Source organism: Brienomyrus brachyistius, chromosome 17, assembly GCF_023856365.1.
Source record: "Brienomyrus brachyistius isolate T26 chromosome 17, BBRACH_0.4, whole genome shotgun sequence".
Taxonomy (NCBI): domain Eukaryota; kingdom Metazoa; phylum Chordata; class Actinopteri; order Osteoglossiformes; family Mormyridae; genus Brienomyrus; species Brienomyrus brachyistius.
This window is the reverse complement of record NC_064549.1, coordinates 11991689-11997732: the sequence shown is the minus strand read 5'-3', so window position 1 is coordinate 11997732 and position 6044 is coordinate 11991689.

Here is a 6044-nt window from a genome sequence, read left to right as displayed (position 1 = left end):
GAGCAAATTTCATAAATTCAATTTCAGTGCAACTAGTTTTGAAAGGGATGCGTACCATTATGCATAAAATGGAAGCCGCATTTTACTGTCAGTTGATCTTCTCATAAAATGCTTTTCATAAATGCACACAGTGGACCAACACATCAATCATCAGAGCCAACTCTGGTACCAAAAGGTACCAAGAGGACAGTTACTGAGCAAGTTTCTTAAAAATTATACAAGTAAGCTGCCGGGAAATGCACCCGCCGGGAAATGCACAGTGACACCGTATTTATGAAATGCATTAAATCATAGCTGTGTAGTCAAATTCAAAGTCAAAGTAAACTTTGTTGTCATCTCTGCTATATACTGTACAGGTACATAGAGAGACGAGATGACGTGGCTCCAGTTTTTTTTTCCAGTGCAGACGAGAGAAAGACATGTAACAAATAGGCACGTGGTAAACAAAGTAAATAAATATAAGGTATACAAAAAATATACTATACTTGGAGATAGAGGTAGAGGAGGTTACAATACTTGTATATGGAAAATGTGCAAAGAAGTGCAAAAAATGCTTGTAGCAGAGTTTGTGTGTAAAGTGCAGATGTGCAGAAGTCAATTTGTTCGCAGTCCGGGTGTGTGTGGGGGGGTCAGTGTGTTGATTGTGAACAACGTTTCATGACAGAATCAAATAAGAAAAGGGAAATACATCTCCTAGCAGGTATGGGACATAAAAAACATCTTTTTGTTTAACTGTTTCAGATGATTGTACCCAAAAAATTCTCTTAATTATGGAGAAAAATAAATCAGGCTACTAAATGTGTATAAGAAATCATATTGTGTAATTTTCTTTGTGATGGTGAATAAAGCCAAGCACCTCCTGGTTCACAGACTAGCAAACTAATGAGTTTCGCCCTAGTTTAGACTAGTACATAAATAAGATGTTCTCGTTCGGGGCTCATCGTTTACATATAATGGCATATTTTAGCATTACCATATGGGAAATACATGCATATTTCGCGATGTGAAGAGTGATATACTTCTTTATAATGTGCAAAAAATAATTTCCTATTTCTGTAGTTCATTTAGACGGAGAAAAAAAGAGCTGTGCGCGCTCCCGCCATGGGATGCCGAATCCAGGGGCCGCGTTGTCCTCCCGCCCAGGGCTGCAGTAACGGAGCGGCGCGATGCCCGACCGTGGTTCCCATCAACTCATAATTTCTATTGCATCGTAAAAGCCCATGACTGACAATCGAAGGTAGATTACCAGATACATCAAGCTGTGGAAGAGAAGTACATTTTTAAGATTTTTCTTTTTTTTGCGCAACCTGTACAACATGTTTTTTTCTTTTCAGACGCAATGCGAATAATAGTCACGCGAACTGAGCAAACAACAGCAATCTTTCTGCAGCATGTTTTTCTGAACTCATAGTGATGTCACAGGCGCTGGAGACAATAACATTTCGAAAAAGTTATGGACCGAACAACTAAAGTCTAAATCGATTTATTTCAATACAGTTTTTAATTCACCACAGCGATCTTCCGAAATGTAACAGGAGAAACATTTACATGTGAGTATTTAAGCGCGTATTTATGATACAGCCACGAGGATCTCTTAAATGCTTTGGTGGGAAAACGATTTAGCTTATAAAGTGAAAAGGGGCGGTTTACCAGACGTTTCGGGTTTCAAAGTTTTATTTGTCATATAAGCTTACACAATTATACTCGGTACGATGTGCAATGAAATGCACGGTTGCCTAACCTCAGATTGTGAAAAGAGGATTTATGTTTGTATAAGACACAAGACATAACGTATTAACAACTATTAAGTAATAATTCAGAATGACTTTGCTCTGCTGCTGTCCAGGAAATAATATTCATTAAAAGGTCTAATACGGGCGAGAAAGACTGCAGTGGGATCAACATTGCACTTACACCGCCACCTTTGACTGTCACCAGACTTGCTTAGTATCAGTTATGGGATTGATTCCTCATACGTTTGACGACAAAGTATAAACACAATTTATTCCGACATCCTTTTGTTTATAGAATATCTTCTGAGATTTTAAAATAGCTTACAAACCTTAGGAGAATCTTTGGCCAATGTGAGGTGTACGTGATTTACGTGAGCTGCGGTAATAGCAGCCCCACCACATCCTCTGTTAGCCTCAGCTCAGAAACGTGGCTGCCCCTAGCCGTCAGTTCTTGAAGCCTCCCAGCCAAACTATTTCTATACTTCTACAATGCCTTAGCGAGAGTTGTTGAAAAAGTCACAGTCAAATACACAGTGCTTACATCCATGATAGTGTTAAAATATCGACAAATGAGGTCTATATAGGAAGCATTCAGCTACTCATTGGTAAGAGGACTGTTAAAATGCGAGAAACATTCCAAGACCATGACGTTCACATGAACTTGGAGTTAGGAGGGGATCTGTTCATTTTTAGAGATAGTGACTCCACACTTGAACTCACAAAAAAGAATAAGGACACAAATATCAACTGAAAACAGTCAAGCTTGAACTCTGCACATGTGCGATAGGAGGCACAGAAAAGCCTATTGTTTGGTCCCAGTGAGTCAAGGATGACTTTTTTAAACCCAACAGACAACACAAACTTTGAACATCTGGAGCAGATTGGAGCAGTCATATACAGACTGCCACAAGTATCAGAGCTTCATATTTCACAATAGTTTCATACAGTATCTGTGTTGTATTACTGTATTAGCGTTGGCCTGTGGAAGAGTAACTAATAAAAAGGTATTTTAGACAGATCAATGCTGGGTAATGTCATTCTGAAGACTGGCACTTATTATATGCTAGCACACCACTTGTAATGTCTTAAATGATTAAACAGTCCATTGCATTTACATGGAGGATGTGGACTCCACATGTCAGCTTCATTTACAGCTGTAACCCGGTGCATGTTTCTGCATCACTGTTTACAGCTGTAACCCGATGCATGTTTCTGCATCACTGTTTACAGCTGTAACCCGATGCATGTTTCTGCATCACTGTTTACAGGTGTAACCCGGTGCATGTTTCTGCATCACTGTTTACAGCTGTAACCCGATGCATGTTTCTGCATCACTGTTTACAGGTGTAACCCGGTGCATGTTTCTGCATCACTGTTTACAGGTGTAACCCGGTGCATGTTTCTGCATCACTGTTTACAGCTGTAACCTGATGCATGTTTCTGCATCACTGTTTACAGGTGTAACCCGGTGCATGTTTCTGCATCACTGTTTACAGGTGTAACCCGGTGCATGTTTCTGCATCACTGTTTACAACTGTAACCCGGTGCATGTTTCTGCATCACTGTTTACAGGTGTAACCTGGTGCATGGTTCTCCATCACTGTTTACAGGTGTAATCCGGTGCATGTTTCTGCATCACTGTTTACAGCTGTAACCCGATGCATGTTTCTGCATCACTGTTTACAGGTGTAACCTGATGCATGTTTCTGCATCACTGTTTACAACTGTAACCCGGTGCATGTTTCTGCATCACTGTTTACAGGTGTAACCTGGTGCATGGTTCTCCATCACTGTTTACAGATGTAATCCGGTGCATGTTTCTGCATCACTGTTTACAGCTGTAACCTGGTGCATGGTTCTGTATGACTGTTTGCAGTTGTAATCCAGTGCATGTTTTTGCATCACTGTTTACAGCTGTAATCTGGTGCATGGTTCTGCATGACTGTTTGCAGTTGTAATCCAGTGCATGTTTCTGCATCACTGTTTACAGCTGTAACCTGGTGCATGTTTCTGCATTGCTATGTACAGCCATCCAAACAGCAGGTTGCTGTGAGTCTGCTATAAAGTGTGCTACTCAGAGATGCCAAAAGCTGCTCCTTGACATAAAGCTATTCTGGACATATGAATCCATACAAAATCCCTTCACCTCTGTGAAAAATAAGGTGGTAAGGACGGCGGACTGTGTGGCAGAGAAGGCTATTTAATTTCAGTTACTGTATTGCTATGAGGATGAGGGGCTTGCGCGTCTCTTGTGCTCAAGGCCAATCAGATATAAGTACCAATGCCTCTCATGAAAAGCAATAAGGTTTCCAAATGGAACCGATTAGGAGTCTGTCACACGCGTCTTTTCATTTGTGCTTTTTCATTCAATTTGCTTGGGAAACAAACCAAAGAGTGCAGATGTGTTTCAGCCAGTGCCAGTTAAACTCTTCACCCCCTCCTGTCCCCCCCACCCTACCCGCCCATGCGCACAGCACTCCCACAGTCCTCTGGGGTTTTCTCCCAAGGTTCATGCTGCAGCTTTTCCACATGCTCCCTTCCTGGGGGAGGAGATTGGCTGATGATATGGCCACGCTGTTCTGCAGAGCCCCAGCACGTGGCCAGAGCTCGTGCTGATGGCTTTGCAAATTCCGCATTACTCACTGTTTGCCTTTCTAGACAGAATGTCTTGAAATGATCTAAACCAACCACAGGTTGCTATCGTGAAGAATTTGCACTGAACCAGAAATATTTGACTAAAATCTATGTGCTGACTATACTTAATTCACAGCAGATGGAAATATTTGCTCATGTCTCTTAATCTGAATGTAACATTAGAGGTTAAGTTGCTGTGAGATGCTGTAGCTCCTAGATTTTTTATGAACAGGAAGGTGCTGTATTTGCCAGCTCCTCACTGCTTTGTAGAACTGGGTCCCACAGAAAGACAAATAAGTGTCAGGGCTGTGCTTAGTGGCCAGAAGCCCCCCCCCCTCCCCCAGCCTCTCCAGCTCCCTCCTTTCCGCTCTTAATAAGCCAGAGAGCGTCTGGGCTGATTAGGTAACGGCTCTTGGCTCACGCCAAAAAACATGTGGCCGCCGAGCGAGAGGGTTTTGTTCATAGCCTCATGTGGCAGCGATGGAGGAGGAGAGCCCAGAGGAGCGCGCTCTCTGTGCTGGGGGGTGGGGAAAGCAGGCCCCACGTGACAGGATGCTGTCACGCATCGAGCTGTTTCCGATGCTTCGTGAACCTTGTCCTATTTACCAATGCCAGCCCAGATGGGCTTGTTAAGGGCCTTGAGAGCGGATCGCGATGCGGATCATTACTGCAGCCACTCTGCTAGTCCCACCCAGCATGGGCACCCAGTATAGTCAGAACAGTCTTTAATTCATGGGCTACCCCCACGGCTTAGCCAGTGTAAAGCAGACTTGGAAGGGGGCTGACGGCTGCTCATAGTCACAGCTGATGTGAGAGGGGCAGGGTGGGGGGGCTGGGGAGACGCAGCTATAGGCAGATGGTGGGAATGGAGGGGGGAGGGGCTGGGAAGAGCGGTCGAGGTGACACCCTGCATATTTCAGCAAGATGCTGCATCAGTGATATGTAGCATTTTAGAGTGAAGAGACTGGAAAGAATCCTCAGGAACCTGGGCTGATGTGGGGCTCCTGCCCTAACGCAGCTCACCACCCTCACTGGAGCTGGCACTGTAATCCACAGCTCATCATGCTTCAGGTCTCGCCCCCCACAACACACAGATCAGGCGAGGCTTTGAGCTTTCCTGGCACGTACAAAGAAGGTGCAGCAGATGTGGGATCGAGGTATAGGCAGGTTTAGATGTGTTCAAGGAGGAAGGAGATCTATCACCAAGTCACTAGGAATGCTTAGGACTGAGTGGCTGATGGAGAGAAGGCCTGTTTGCCAGTGCTCTGTGCAGCACTGACTGCAGATCACTGTGACCCTATTGGCAATGGTCATGACTGATAACAGGTGGAATTTGAACCAGGCCATGTATTCTCGAGCTTAATTCCCAGGACTCACTGACCATACTGATTTTATGACATTTAGCCAATTACTTAATTAGGTTAGATCAAGCAGTTACAGCAATCAACATAGCAGGTCTATTAAACATGGAGTCTGTTAAAGGATAGACTATTTTTAAACCTTCATATGAAAGTAACTTTGGCGTCCACCCAGCTCCATCAGCCGCCCGATATATACGACATGTACTTAAAGCCCCCTCCCCCCAAACAGGCAGGTCCACAGTGGACAGTAATTACAGGGAGCGGCTGGCTCTGTTATGACATGAGAAACGGGGCCTGCGCTTGTTAATTATTCATG